At 43.1% G+C, this 15,790-nt stretch overlaps 1 protein-coding gene across 1 annotated transcript in view; it reads right to left on the bottom strand.

Annotated features, from left to right (window-relative positions):
- LOC124131271 (LHFPL tetraspan subfamily member 2a protein-like) overlaps positions 1-15,444 on the bottom strand; it is a 45,481-nt gene extending 30,037 nt beyond the window's left edge. The window contains exon 1 of the mRNA XM_046494427.2: positions 15,150-15,444. The gene's annotated coding sequence lies outside the window, so the exon portion shown is untranslated. The remainder of the gene's footprint in view (positions 1-15,149) is intronic.
- Between the last annotated feature and the right edge of the window lie 346 nt (positions 15,445-15,790).

A 15,790-nucleotide genomic window follows, 5' to 3' on the forward strand; every position in this document is an offset into this window, starting at 1 on the left:
AACTGGGAGCATATACAAGATGATATCAAATGGGAGTGGTCGTATAGCCTAGTGGTTATTTAAAGTGTTCGCTCGTCACGCCGAAAACCCGGGTTCGATTCCCCACATGGGTACAATGTGTGAAGCCCATCTCTGGTGTCCTCCGCAGTGATATTGCCGGAATATTGCTAATAGCGGCATAAAACCATACTCACTCGCTTATATCAAATGATATCAAATGATATCGTCAGGACTATATTGTCACGGGTTATGAAAAAGACCCTATCACATACTCAACAAAGACACTCAGGCCCAGACTTTAAATTCAAAACAGGAGAATCAGTTTACTGATTTAATTTCATATTTCTTTGTTTTATATGTTAATCTGTTGAGTCATATTTGGCTTCTAAACTATATCTTAAATAATTTTTTAATAATCTTACAGGCGGATATAGCTATTTTTCCTTTTCCTTGTTCAAACCGCACTGCCTGTTGTGTTTACAATCTTACACATACGGACAATTTTCCAAATATTTAAGATGAAAACTATTCCGAAAATGTTTCTGACGTTATTATTGTTTTTATTATTAGTGTTGTTATTGTTATTATTTTATCTTCTAACAGTAACCAATTATATGTTATTATGTATAAAATCTAAAGCCAAATTTGAAATAGTTTGAAACTTGCCTTTGTCCTCGTTTTGTTGGACTGCGGCAAATCGCCAGTAGACTTTTTAAACTGATCGGGACCGTCTCAAACGTCATAAGGATTCCCACAACGACACTGTGCACGAGGTAAAGCCGTCATATTCCACTCGGGTGCGATAGATCACAAACAATTGTATAAACATTCAACTGTGGTCACGTTTTCAAGATAATTGACACATAGAGTATTAATTCAATGCACAGCTTCGCTTCCATGAAAGTGGTAAATTAAAACGGGAAAGTAACTTTTGAGACGAACCCTAACCTTTCACACAATGGGTCGACATTTTGACATGTGTTTTCTTTTCCCAACATGCATTATTCCGGCATTTGTCACAGTGCCAAGAACCGGACTGCCTGTCAAGCTGTTTAAACCACAACCGATTCCCTTTGTTGCCAGGAACAATAAAAGTGAAATTGAATATATTGGACTTACTGTACGCTTTAATCACGTTTGAAGGAAAGGTCAAACAAATCATACCAGGGTCAGAGAAAGGTCAACCCTTTGTCACGTCAAAAAAGTTATATTTTCATATTTGTATTTATTAATCATGTTCAGACCGCCTCCGTGGTCTAGTGGTAGAGCTTCCGCCCGGAGAACGGAAGGTCCGGGGTTCGATCCCCAGCCGCGTCATACCAAAAGACGTTAAAAGATGGTACTTGTTGTCTGACGCTCGGCATTAAGGGGCTAAAACAAGGACTGGTCGGCTGGGAGTCTGAGTAGGGTATTTATGTTAAACTGCGGCATGGTATCTCAGTGTGCTAGCACTATTAATCGGCATCAGTCCGGACTAGTACAAGCAGCCACACACACACACACACACAAACACACACAAACACACACACACACACACACACACACACACACACACACGTGCATGCACGTCGCTATATAAGTGCAATAATCTTGGACGCGACGTTAAACCTCACCTTTTAATCATGTTCCATAGCTGTGCATTATTATCATTATCGTATATAGGTATCACGCATCATGGCGCCTGTATCCAGTGAGTGAGTGTTGTTTTAAGCCTCAGTCTGCGATAGTCCGGCTGTATAAATATAAAATGTCATCGCCAGAGAATAATCTCGATTATTTGCCGAGACAGAATCCATTGGGCGAAGGTGGCACGGGTGGCCCAGTCGTCTAAGGCGCCGCATTCGCTGTGCAGGGTTGCGTCCCTTGGGCACGCCAGAAACCTATGATTGTGGGTTCGAATCCCGGTTCGCCCCGATTATGTCTCCAGGTTTGTCAGCGCCATAGCCGTGCTCGTGGCTCGTGGTAAGGTCAATACTGTTACAGGAATACTGTTAAATGCGGCGTGAAACCCAACTCACTCACTCACCATTGGGCGGAAAATGCAAATATCGATGAACTTTATGTGAATGGATCGCTGTAAGGACACAGGTGTTCGCGAAAAGGGCCAGCATGTCCTGCTCTACCGGCAGCACCCGTCACTCAGACTATTTGCATAAAAAGCGTCCTGTAAATAATCGTGTCTTGACCAGACAATCTAGTGACAGAGTTTGGACTGGACAATCCAGTGACACGATAGCGCGTTTACTGATGTTGTGGAAACAACGATATGTTAACTTTGAATTACTTCTGCCGTGTACAAGTGCAGAGATTCCGCTGCTTATAATTGAGTAAAGACAGCCCGAAGATAACCGAGTATGGCTAACCCAGAGGTTGATGGAATGAGCAGCGAACCATGCCGCCGGGAATAGGGCACAGTGACTCAAGCAGGTCACATACAGTGTCCCCCAGACCCTAGAGAAAAAAATAATAAAAAGGAATCCAACTCAAGTCTAGCATGATTTGGCAAGTCTAGATAGCTTCAGCTCTAGCTCCGCTCCCTGAAATTAAAGATTGTTCGGAGCTCCATTTGGATTTTTTGTTTAAATATTTTCATTTTGTAGATATGTTTTTGAAGATGATAACTTTATTTCTGGGACTGAATGTCAGTCTAGGTCACACACTGTTAAACCCCATTTCATCTCACCCGATAGCAAGGTAAAACGTACCTATATAGTTAATCGACCCGTGAAGATCCGGGGTAGAATAGGTCTTCAGCAACCCAAGCTTGCTGTATAAAAGGCGACTATGCTTGTCGTAAAAGGCGACTAACGGGATCGGGTGGTCAGGGTCGCTGACTTGGTTGATACAAGTCACCGGTCCAAATTGCGTGGATCGATGCTCATGATGTCAACCACTGGACTGTCTGGTGAAGACTCGATTATTTACAGACCGCTGTCATATAGCTTGAATACTGCTGATTGCGGCGTTAAACAACAAACAAACAAAACAAAACTATGCAGTTAAGCTGAATTACTATATGGTAATATTAAAGAACTTGTTTTGAGTAGCATATCTAGCTTGTCAGTGTACAGCTGACAGTTTCATTTCAACATTAAGTCTAAAAGTAAACATACCTGTATTGAGGATACGTGCAATCCTAAATTTACACTATTGTCTGTTTTGTGTCTCTACCCCTACCCCGTAAACCGACACGACATTAAAGAAAGTATATCTGACAAAAGACACGGCATTCCAGTTCACCCGTTCCACTTCAAACAGTTATTGTGGACAAGTATTTCACCCGACAAAGGGTGCAGCTTAGCCTTGCTCCAAGGCTGTACTGAAAGAAAAATCCATGGATGTGTCGTAATTCTACCCCCCTCAAAGACGAGTCTAGATATGTGGGCAGTACTCCAGTCTCTTATAGGGACAACTTGTTCTTATTATTTACATAATCTAGAACTTATGATTAAAACAACAAATTATTGCCTCAGAGACTTGTGCAAGTCTAAGTGCAGCTGTCAGAATCATGTGAGACGAGTCCGGGAGGACAGTACGTGACCAGGACAAAGCGTCACGTACCTGGAACATTCCAACACCTCTTCACAGCCTCAACATAATATGTACCTAGACATGTCTACTGTTTATTTTGTTTGTTAACGCCATACTCAGCAAAATTCCAGTTACATGACCGCGATATGTATAAATCGAGTCTGGACAAGACAATCCAGTGATTGATGCTGTGCGCAACGTCCCGTGCCGTTGGGAACGATGACATGCAATCAACCAAGTCACAGAGCCTGACCACCTGATCTGTTTGGTCGCCTCTTACGACCAGTATTGGTTGCTGGGGACCAATCCTAACCCGGACTCCTTACCGGGTGTTCTAATGCGTCCAGGATAAGTGAGTATGTTTTATAGCAATATTCCAGCAATTCTTCGACGGGGGACACGAGGAATGAGCTTCACACATTGTACCCATGTTGGGAATCGAACCCGGGACACCACGAGGCTACCTCACGACCCCTGACGTACCCAGGACTTCTGGTGTAGAACTAGAGCGTCTGTCCGGAAAGCTTAAGGTCCGGGGTTCGATCCCCGGTCGCGTCATACCAAAAAGACGTTAAAAGATAGTACTTGTTGTTACCCTGTCTAGCGCTCGGCATAAAGGGGCTAAACAAGGAGTGGTCGACTCGGTGTCAGTATACTGTGTCTGAGTGTGGTATCCATGTTAAACTGCGGCATGGTATCTCAGTGGGCTAGCACTATAAATCCTGCACAAGTCCGAGTACAATCAGCAACAAACACACGTGCATGCAAATTGCAAACTGAGTGAAATAATCTTGAACCCGACGTTTCACCTCACCTCACCTCACCTCACTTCACCTCAACCCACCCCACCTCACATCACTTTGTCTGCATGGCTAGTGGATCCCGAGCATATATCTTCGTTTGTTGTTTAACGCCGCACTCGTGTTGTCGCGTCTGCTGAGTTCGTTTGCTCTCCCCTGAATATGTATTTCTCCGTCTATGAAATCTGAGAACCGTAACCATTGCCCATCAAATATACCCAACATGTGATGAAACTTCTTTCAAAGGGGGGGGGGGGGGGGGGGGGGGCGGTCGGGTAGCCTAGTGGTTAAAGCGTTCGCTCGTCACGACGAAGACCCGGGTTCGATTCCCGACATGGGTACAATACGTGAAGCCCATTTCTGGTGTCACCCACCGTGATATTGCTGGAATATTGCTAAAAGCGGCGTAAAACCATACTCACTCACTCACTCACTCACTCACTCTTCAAAGGATTTCGTTTCTGGAATTAGGTCTTATACCACTCTGAACATGTAGAACATACATTTGACAACTGTGATGCATCATTAGTTGTGATGAAATGTTCTACCTCTAGTTTGTTTGTTTGCTGCATATTCCACATTTAAGACGGCGGTCTACAAATAATTGTGTCTGGACCAGACAATCCAGTGATTGATTTCATGAGCATTTGATCCCCGTAATTGGGATACGATGACATGCATCAACCAGGTCAGCGAGCCTGACCACCCGATCCCGTTAGTCGCTTTTTACGACAAGCATGGGTTGCTGAGGATCTTTTCTACCCCTGATTTTCTCGGGTCGCCCGACAATGTCAAGGTACGCGTGTATCATATTGTGTCACTAGGTACAGCTTCGGTGACAAGAAATTATTTATTCTTCGAAACATGATTCTCACATGTTATATCCTATTCAAGTTGTTTTGCACTCTCATCCTGGCCACCGTGTACTAAAACAAAGCCGTTCACTTTCAAAATAAATGTGTGAAGCCCATTTCTGGTGTCCCTCGCCGTGATATTGCTGGAATATTGCTAAAGCGGCGTAAAACCATACTCACTCACTCACTCACTTTCAAAATAATAGTTTCACGTTTTGAGACGGTCCCCATAAGAAGAAACCGGCGTTGGTTATGATTCTCTGACTGGACAAGCTATTCTCATGTTACGTCATAAACTGGTATAAACGTTACGAGCGAAGCGCCACTTTCCGGTACAGACGGTATGTACATAAACCAGCTGTCAAAATTTATTGCCGACATTCTCATTTAGTTCAACTTAAGTTACCAGTACTGTGTTTTGATGCAATGTTGTCAAACAGATGCAAAAGTTATAATTCTTGGTTCTGTAACCGTATTTCATCGTCCGTTAGTCACGTGATGACTACAACGTGAATCCCAGTCTCTGTATCCCTCTCCACGGTTTCACACTCAGTAAGTGAGTGAATTGGATTTAACACCGCTTTGAACAGTATTCCAGTCATATCACGGCGTGTCAGTTTAATGTGGGAGGAAAGCCCGAAGTGATGCAGATCTATGACATTAACCACATAAGAAACACGATCATAGGTTTCTTGCGAGTCCAAGGGAGGCAACTCTTATCCGTGCCCCCTGGTATATAAGACAGCAGTAGAATCCGATATCTGAGTGAGTGAGTTGGGTTTAACGCCGCTTTTAACAGTATTCCAGTTATATCACGGCGGGTCAGCTTAATGTGGGAGGAAAGCCCGAAGTGATGCAGGTCTCAGACGTTTACCATTTCGGTGAAACCCACGAGCACGGGTATGGTGCTGACAAACCTAGAAACATAATCGGGGCGAACCGGGATTCGAACCCACAATCATAGGTTTCTGGCGTGCCCAAGGGACGCAACTCTGCACAGCGAATCGCGGCGCCTTAGACGACTGGGCCACCCGTGCCCCCGAATCCGATATCTGATCACATCTGTATATTTGGCGGCATTACGACCCTTGGCAATAGAATGTGACGTGTGTATATACTTGTTATTATATGTTAGAGTCTTTGTATTTGGCAGCCAAGAATTCAAAGCCCGTCTATTTGGTTGTAGTAGGACCATACTATGCTGAATCCCATCTTCCCGAGGCAAGGGAGTTAACTGACTATAATAGTCCAGTTTCCACCATTTCCGAACAAGGCTGGAACTAATGTATTACATCTTGGCTCTAGGTATAGTCCAATCAAAATCGACATACGGTTCGTAAAATGCCGTGCAAATTCAGGTCGATTGTAGGGTTTTCAAAGCATGTGTTCCGTCAACCCGGCGTCAACAGATATTTTCTAAATCTTTTCACGGTTTTAATCAATATTCTCAGATCTGATACACCTGACGAATTAAGACCCGTTTCATAACATCATAGATTTTGATTATCGATCAGATCTTCTTGACTGTGCGCCGCCATTTTGTATGAAGCAAATGCAAGTGATATGAGGTGGAATCTGATTGGTCAATGGCCCGGTCTTAACTCGTATTAGCCACTGGTGACGCTACGTCCAAGCCTAGAAAATACAGCATAGTTCGTCAAGTGTGGAAACTTGACTTTTATAGTCCGTTATCTCCCTTGTCTCGGGAAGTCGGCTGAACCCGTAATGGAGAAATCACTCGAATCGGTTGATTCCGGAAGTAGAATCAACAGCCCCGAAGGAGCGAGTTGATTTAACTTTCGGAATCAAAAGATTTGAGTGATATCCCCGACTTAAACCATGTTATGGTTGACATATAAGTTCTCTACCATTTTGTACAGTAGGCCATATTTGCTCAAATGCACGTTCAAAATCTCTGCGTCACAAATCGTCACTCTTATCTTATCGTTTAAATGTAGTGTGTCACATCAACGTTCTAGAGGTCCATTCCACCGCGGACGAGGTATCCGGAAGTGCATTTTAGTACCGGTTTCACAGAGCGAATGTAGTGCTAAGACGATCGTAACTCCCGTACTTTAACATTGATTATGACAGTAGTAGCGATGAGATCGCTGTGTGGAAGGACGGCTGGGAATCCGACAGACGGAAACCAACTCTCTTGGTGCTGTGAGCCAGGTTAACAAACTCGCTTTGTGCCGTGAAGGGGGCCATTCGTCAAAACTCGCCCCTTTCCGTAACCTGGCATTCGGCTTGTCCCGTAGACTAACCTTCTGTCCCAGAAATAAAGTTATCGCTTTTAAAAAATGCTTTTGTACAACGACAACATGTGACTATCGAGCTCCAAAATTTCACATTTGTATCATTGATATTAATTAAATATATCGACTTTATTAGGTGCAATACATTTACTAAAAATCTACCTGTGCGTTTCTTTTTTTGAAGAGTGTATATCCACAAGATAAAATGTAAAAGTAAAATGGAGCCCGGGTCAATCCTTAATTCCAGGGTTGAGGCAATCTAGACTTGCAAAACCATTCTAGAATTGAATTGGTCACAAATGCCAAGACTGCCTGATCGACCCACTTGGGTGCATTCACCAAATGACCCTATATGTATAGTTTAGCAGCGTTTTGCGTTGCTATGTCAGTGTGGTATCATACCCCGGCGGCATGGATACGTGCTCACAACATCAACCACCGGTTTACCTGCCTTATACCTAAACACGGGTAGCATTCGTTGTGAGATAGTTGACAGCGCTCGCAGTACTGCACCCAGTTACGCAGAGGTCGTAGAGGATTTGTCGTTGTTGAAACTAATCTGTTTGTTTGAGTGCAAAAGACAACTTATTTCTGTGTCGAACCTGTACAAAAATAAACGGTGAAAATCTCTCGTAATCCGATCTAATGCATTCGGTTTGTAGGTGTGAACTGGCGCATTTTACTAGATTTCCGCACGGCATGCGCCCCAAACACGACGTATTTGTCGGATTTTAAGGACGAGCTGTGCAAACACGCAGCGGAAATGGCTTACTTGATACATGATTAAGAAGGAACCAAGTTCATCACTATCGGCACGAAGTCGGGTGGTGTGTTTTACTTTGGTGTATGCTGAGTGGTGAACGAGCAGATGGATCTGGGATTCGAACCTTCGACCAAAAGATTCTGACTTGTACAAGCCCGGGATAATGCCGTTTTTGACAGTATAACACGGATAGCGACTAATGACGGTTTTATAGCTCTAGCCATGCCAATGCCCCACTCAGATACAGTATACTGACTGAGCCGACCAGTCCTTGTTTTACCTGTTAATGTCGTTCTCCAGGCAGGGTAACAAAAAGTACCATCTTTTGGTGTGACGCAGCCGGGTATCGAAACCCCGACTTTCATTTCTCCGGGTAGGCTGTCCTGTTGGATTTGAATAAACATGTTCACACCGAAAGTGTTTCAAGAACATTACACAGCAAAGTGAAACTGACACAGCCTAAAAGAGTTATTTCTTATCATAAAAAGAACATATTCAACAGATAACTAGCATACTCGGCAGATTTTATCAACTAAGACGATTAAATAACGAAGTGAAGATTTTGTAAGACCACCATGTCTGTTACCTGACTATGTCGTTTCGAGTTCCGCCACATTAAGCGCAACGCAGATCAAAAACTCGTTTAATTGCCGGGACGTTTCCAAAGTCGAATGTAAATCAGTTTATCTTTGTGTGCGTGTGTGTTCAACATAGATTCACAGGCTCCGAGCTGGCTCCCGTTACCCGCAAGTACAAATGCACATGGCGAGAAATCGCGTCACGCTTACGTCACGTGATTCTGAACTACAGGACTCCTTACAGGGCCGAGTGAGTCTGTTCTGTACTTGATTTCATGTGTACGCTGCGATTAGGAGTTTACCCCCCGAGGGTGACCCATGCATAACGCAGTTGATACAGAGGGTTCGCTGCCATTTAGTTCAAGTGAGATGACTCGGAGCCAAAGATGCCTGTTGCTGTACCAAATGAAATTACAGCTTCCACAAAGACTAACATTAAGTCTATGAAATCTTAAATTACACAATACCCTTCTCGACTCTAAAATTAAAAAAGAATAACCCCCGATGCTGATTTACAGATCTAGCTAGACTTGCTTTTGTATACAATCTTGATTGATTTTTCACAAAATTAATATATATTCTACAGTCATGCTGCAGGACTAAGGCAGACACAATGCCCACATTCATGGTCTAGACTAAACTAACATCTAGTCTCTGATATGAACATATTTTACAGACAAAAACAGATGTTAAATTATCTGAATAAAATAAATATGAGTCCAGAGACTCCCTTCATTTTCTAACCCGCAGTAATCTAGACTTGCTAACTATTAGAGACTGGCATGGACTATATTGGATATATTAGATACGACTATTGTAAGTCTTTGTTAAAGTATGGGAGTAGTTTGTCTCACACTCCCTGGACCATATTATTTCTCTTTCTGTTCAACCCTCAACTAAAGCTCAACACTAAATCAAGCAAGTCTAGATTTTCCACTGGTTCAGGAAACTCCCATGTCATATTTTCAGTGACTAAGTGTACAGTCTAGTACGTACGGGAGTGACAAGATTGATTTGTGGAAAATTGCATTAAAACATAACTACCCCAAATCCTGAACCATTGGTCATCAACGAAAGAAAAAACTGACCATTCCATTAGTTAAATGATTTTTTTGTTAAATACCATTGAAACGTTTCCAACTGGCACACGTGGGTTTCATGATCGACCTACAATCTTATTATCTTTCCACTGAATGAGAAACCGACGCTGCTCCCATCCTGACTGGTCTAAGCTTTGTTTTCATTAAGATCACGACAATACGAATATAAAAACGCCACACACTGTTATCTGATTTGCAACACAAACTGGGATGAGTAACACGTGGGGGTATTTATCCCCGCGGACCTGGCGCCAGTCTCAATGTGCACCTAGACGACCGCGCATTCCAACCAAAGACCCAGTATAAATGCTTACTTATTCCGTTATTGAGTAATCGCCCTTGTGTATTCGATTGTGTTATCATGTACACCAACCGGCCCTTTCCGTACTCTGTTCCGGAATGACACGAGTTGGTCACGAATTATTGTTTTGAGTTACCGCCCTCATGTATTCGATTGTCCTGTGCTGTGCATCAACCGTCACTACTCGGCCCTTTCCGTACCCTGTCCCGGAATGACACGAGTTGGTTGAAATATCTTGAATTGCATTTATTATGTATAATAGATGGGAACTCCAAGAGTCTCTTAATTTATTCAGATTGCTTCTGCAACTGAAGAAATCCAAACCTGTCAAACTATATCAGATTAACATGAAACTTTTGTTTCAGTGTGTGTATGACAGACGTCAACTTTCGGTAGAAGAACAGACCAAACAAAGATAGTTTGATATGAATAGAAAATAAGCGAAATGTCCACAATAAGTGATAACAAACACGCATCCGCGCGCGCACACACACACACAGACACAGAGACTCAGACACACACACAGAGAGACAGACACGCACACACACACACACACACACACACACACACACACACACACACACGGTGAAGAGCGGTATGATCAGTAGACTTTGTACCCATCCTTTAATTTTAAACCGTGAAGATCCGGGGTAGAATAGGTCTTCAGCAACCCATGCTTACCGTAACTGGCGACTATGCATGTCGTGAGTGGCGACCAACGGGATCGGGTGGTCAGGCTTGCTAACTTGGTTGATGCATGTCATCGTATCCCAAATGCGTATATCGATGCTCATGATGTCAATCACTGGATTGTCTGGTCTAGATTCGATTATTTACAATCCGCTGTCATATAGCTGGAATATTACTGAGTGCGGCGTTAAACAACAAACAAACAAACAAATTATTTACATTTGTACTTTAGCCTATTGACAGACAGGAGCCCAGTCAAGGTGGAGTCGCAACACGGAAGTACCGCGGAAGAGATGAAGCAGAGCCAGACACTCCCCACTTAGAAACAGGCCCGTGATCACTGACATTCCCACTTGATATTGTGTGTCACTTGTGTGAAGAAACGTATTTACGCCTACCTTCCAACCCTCATTCAGAATGACAGACGAAAGACAAGGCGTTGGAGCCATAGAGTTGGACGTTAGAGGAAGTCATCGAGCGATACCCAAAGGCTGGAAGACCTAAATCAACACGTGACCCAAAAGCGTCAAAGTGGGATCCCTCTGTACAAGCGACACCGAATGTGCCGAGCGCAAGGCAGGGTACCATCTTTTTAGTTTTTTGGGTGAGACGCGGTCGGGGATCGAACCCCTGACCTGCCGCTCTCTGGGCAGAAGCTCTACCACTAGCCCACTGAGGTGGTCCTTTTGAGACCTGAAGAGAGCATGTTTTGAAAGCTTCTTAAAAAAAGTACACTGAAAATGTAATGTACCTGTTATAAAAAAATTATGTCCGTTCCATGTCTAACTCCAGTCGTGATATGTACTTCTGTCGAATAAGTGAGTGTTCAAAATATATTCACAAATCGTACTAATGTTGGGAATTGAACCCTGGTTTCGGCGCGACGTGCGAACACTATAACCACTAAGCCACCCAATCGCCCCTGAAACATTTTAACTCGCACATATTCACCCAAACCACTAAGATATAGACTTTCCCACTTGCTCGCTGATTTTGTTGATGCATGTCATCGTATCCCAAATGTGTGGATCGATGCTCATGATGTCAATCATTGGATTGTCTGGACCAGACTCGATTATTTACAGACCGCCGTCATAAAGCTGGAATATTGCTGAGTGCGGCGTTAAACAACAAACAAAACAAAACTTGTTCCGCCTTCGACCGCACTGAAACCAGACAACCGGAATTGCGATAAAGCTGGTGTACCCAAATCACGCACCATTAACCAGTCCCGCGGAGAAATAGCCCGGCCGTCATGGTGACTTATCATTCCTAGTCTCAGACTCTCGGACCAGCTTCTCACACTGAACATGATCCGCACTATCTGTGCTGTTACATAAGACCAAAATCCGCGAGGGACACACGCCGGGAAGACGAGCTGGAATAATCGGCCTAATCTCCTGACAGATGTATACATACGCCATTAAGTGCAGAACTACAACGAGGCGTGGTTCAGACGGAACCCAGTCAAAATCAGCAGGTGCTTCGTGCTATGAGTTTAGGAAACGTGTTCAAAGAGGGCTCCATTATGAATTATGCCGAACACTATTAACATTGACTGGGGTGGTTCCAAGATGGCTTTTTGTGGATTTATTAGTTGTTTTATCCTCATCGCAGGTGGTGAATTGACTGAAGCAATAAACGCTCAACTCTAACATTGGATGAATTGAAAACATCTTGGGTGAGGCGAGGTGATTATTGCACTGCTATCGCGACGTCCACGTGTGTGTGTACATGCGTGCGTGCGTGCGTGCATGCGTGCATGCGTGCGTGCTTGTGTGTGTTACTGTTTGTACTAATGTGGACTAATGCCTGTTTTAATAGTTCTAGCCCACTGAGATACCATGCTTCAGTTAACATGGATACCCCACTCAGACACAGTATACTGACTCCGAGCCGACTGGTTCTACCCCATTTTGTGGACAGGTACATCCGATAGGACTGACAGGTTTAGGGGTCACGGGTGGCCCAGTCGTCTAAGGCGCCGCGATTCGCTATGCAGAGTTGCGTCCCTTGGGCACGCCAGAAACCTACGATTGTGGGTTCGAGTCCCGGTTCGCCTCGATTATGTTTCTAGGTTTGTTAGCACCTTACCGTTGTTCGTGGTAAACGTCTGAGACCTGCACACTTCGGGCTTCCCCCCACATTAAGCTGACATGCCGTGATATAACTGGAATACTGTTAAAGGCGTTAAACCCAACTCACTCACTGACAGGTTTACCTCTCAGAGTAATGGAATCTTTTCAGATTTTGTGACAATGTAGAAGAATGAGACTTGTGCCATCCATGCTTGGATCAAAGGGATTATCGATAAGCAGTTCTTAATGAAAGACTCTCCATCTCAAACATAAACCTGTTTATGTGATCACTTAACTGAGCAGTCACAGCACAGGAGTGGATCATAAACAAGCAATTTATAACATCACTGAACTGATATCAAAAGAATTATTAATAAAAATATAGAATACAAATATGGAGAAACTCATGTTTCGTTTTTCATAATGTCTGCAAAGTGGGGTTTATTTTGGACCCCTCCCTTTTAAAAATGCTTGATCCGCAAGTTGGAAAAATAGGTAAAACTTTTGAATTGAAAGTTGTGTACAACGTACTTAGATACTGTAACTTGGATGTGTGAGTGTATAGTTGAAGACGACCTATTTTTATTATGACGAAAGGGGACACTATGAAGTGGCTTCACCCACTGCTTCCAAGTAGGAAGCGATATATTTATCCGAATGCACCCAAAACTCAATAACGTGACCGATCTTAAAAAAAGGAGGAAAAAATTATAGCTGGGTTGCACCCCTTACACAAACCTATTGAATATTTTAACAAAACCACAACTGACACGAAGAATGGGTTTCATGTACCCACATGTGGAATCGAACCCGGGTTTTCGGCGTGACGATCGAACACATTCACCTCAACACAATCTTAGTACATCCGTCTTAGGACGAAGACACTGTATACCATGACCAGTGTCCAGTGCCACAGCGATTGTACCCCCGATTCTGACCAAGAAGACAAGTTTTCCGTCTTTGAAACGCTATTTGCGACAAAAACAATCACGGACCACTTTGAAAGACTCCATAGTAGAGGGCGTTCCTAACAGTCGTATATTGTCATTTCTCTGATCAACGAGTCAGCGTGCCTTTAAACTGCATTCTCAGTTCCCTGGGAAGTACACTGACTACTGATGTAAAATATTTTCGCCTTTTCATATAACCGGCGTTCTAATTTTTGACTTGAGTGTTTGTTGTGCAGAAAGAGGTCTTTGTCCTTACTCATAAACAAACAAACAAACAATTTGACGCTTAATCTACAAGTTGTGCTGCAGATTGTACAGCTGACGTAACATTCCAAGTCGCGAACAACCAAACATTGACCAATGGTGAATACGGCTGTATTGAATACCAGAATAGCCGTATCGACTGGGCGGAGAATAAAAGTCACGCAAAGTAGAAATCGTGAGAATCTGATGAACCAACAAATTCGTTTGAATTCTCCGACTTAATAATATCATAATAATATGTAATTTCTTTATAGTTTTGTTTAATGATCTATAGTTGCGTCAGTTTTACTTGTCTAAAATGCACGTTCAGGGTGGCCAGTGAATTCCTGGCTCAGAATCAGCTGAAACAACAAAAGTGCGACGAATCTACACGGAAACATTGCTCAATACAATAAACCAGAAGGTGTTATCCATAAAGTTGGAAGTTTTCGTATGTATTCATTCATTCCCTCATCCTACCCACTCTCAACATTCCATTTCTGGCTCTTACTGTCTACTTATTACTCTCACTCTCTCTTGCCATCCTGACTCTCTCGTCTCTCTTTCTCTCCATCTCTGTATCACACTGGCTCTACACTGACGTTTAGTCCCAGAAATATAGTTGTCTTATTAAAAAAAATATTTACAAAATAAACAAAATAAAATCCGAATGGAACCAAGAACAATCCTTGATTTCAGAGCTGAGGCAATCTAGACTTGCCAAATCATTCTAGACTTGAGTTGGACCCCTTTTTCAATTTATTGTCCAGGGTTTTGGATACGGAAACTCCCTCTTTCTCTCTGTGCCCCTCTCTCTCTCTTTCTCTCTCTCTCTCTCTCTCTGTACCCCCCCCCCCCCCTCTCTCTCCACAACTCCCAAGCACAAATGTAAAGTCAAATAATTACAGAACCATGATTGCAACACCTCTAAAAACTAAACAAAATACGATATACATTCAACGACTACCTAAAATGAAACTCACTTAAAACTTTAACGACTTACCTGCCTACAATGTCATATCCATCCACAGCGAGCTCCGAGCGTCCACGTACATTCCAGCATAACCACAAGGTATAGAGTCTCTCTCAGCCCTCTCAACAAGTATCCCCCTCTCGCTAACGCTCACTAAGTGTTCCCGGCAGCTGTTCCCCCGACTGTGTAACGTTCTCCTCCCTAGGGATGCTGGCAACGCTCTGACTCCCCTAACAACGCGCCCCCTCAATCTGCGAGTGTCTGTCGTGAGCGGGGATAACGTAGGTGATGCGCATCCCAGTTTCGAAGTTCAACCGGTCACATCGAGTTGAAGTTTCCGTGGTGAACTTAACATTATGCTATTATTGATAGACATGAACTATACATATATACATTTAGTTCGCCTTTGACGAATTGAAAAATTGGCTAATCATGTAATACCACGGAGATATATATATATTTGAAGTCCGGCTGTATTAACCATATTATTAGAATGAGACGGACATTTTCTTCAATCTCACTGCGAATTCGGGCGATTCTTTATTTCCACTTTATTTCGTTAACTACAGACTTAAATATAGGTTTACTAAAGTTTTTAAAATATTCTTTAAATGATCTACAATACAAAATATCGGATACAACAGTACAAACAATGCTTCTACATTTGCTGA

The sequence above is a fragment of the Haliotis rufescens genome, unplaced genomic scaffold (genome assembly GCF_023055435.1).
Source record: "Haliotis rufescens isolate VD_foot unplaced genomic scaffold, xgHalRufe1.0.p SCAF_14, whole genome shotgun sequence".
Lineage (NCBI taxonomy): Eukaryota > Metazoa > Mollusca > Gastropoda > Lepetellida > Haliotidae > Haliotis > Haliotis rufescens.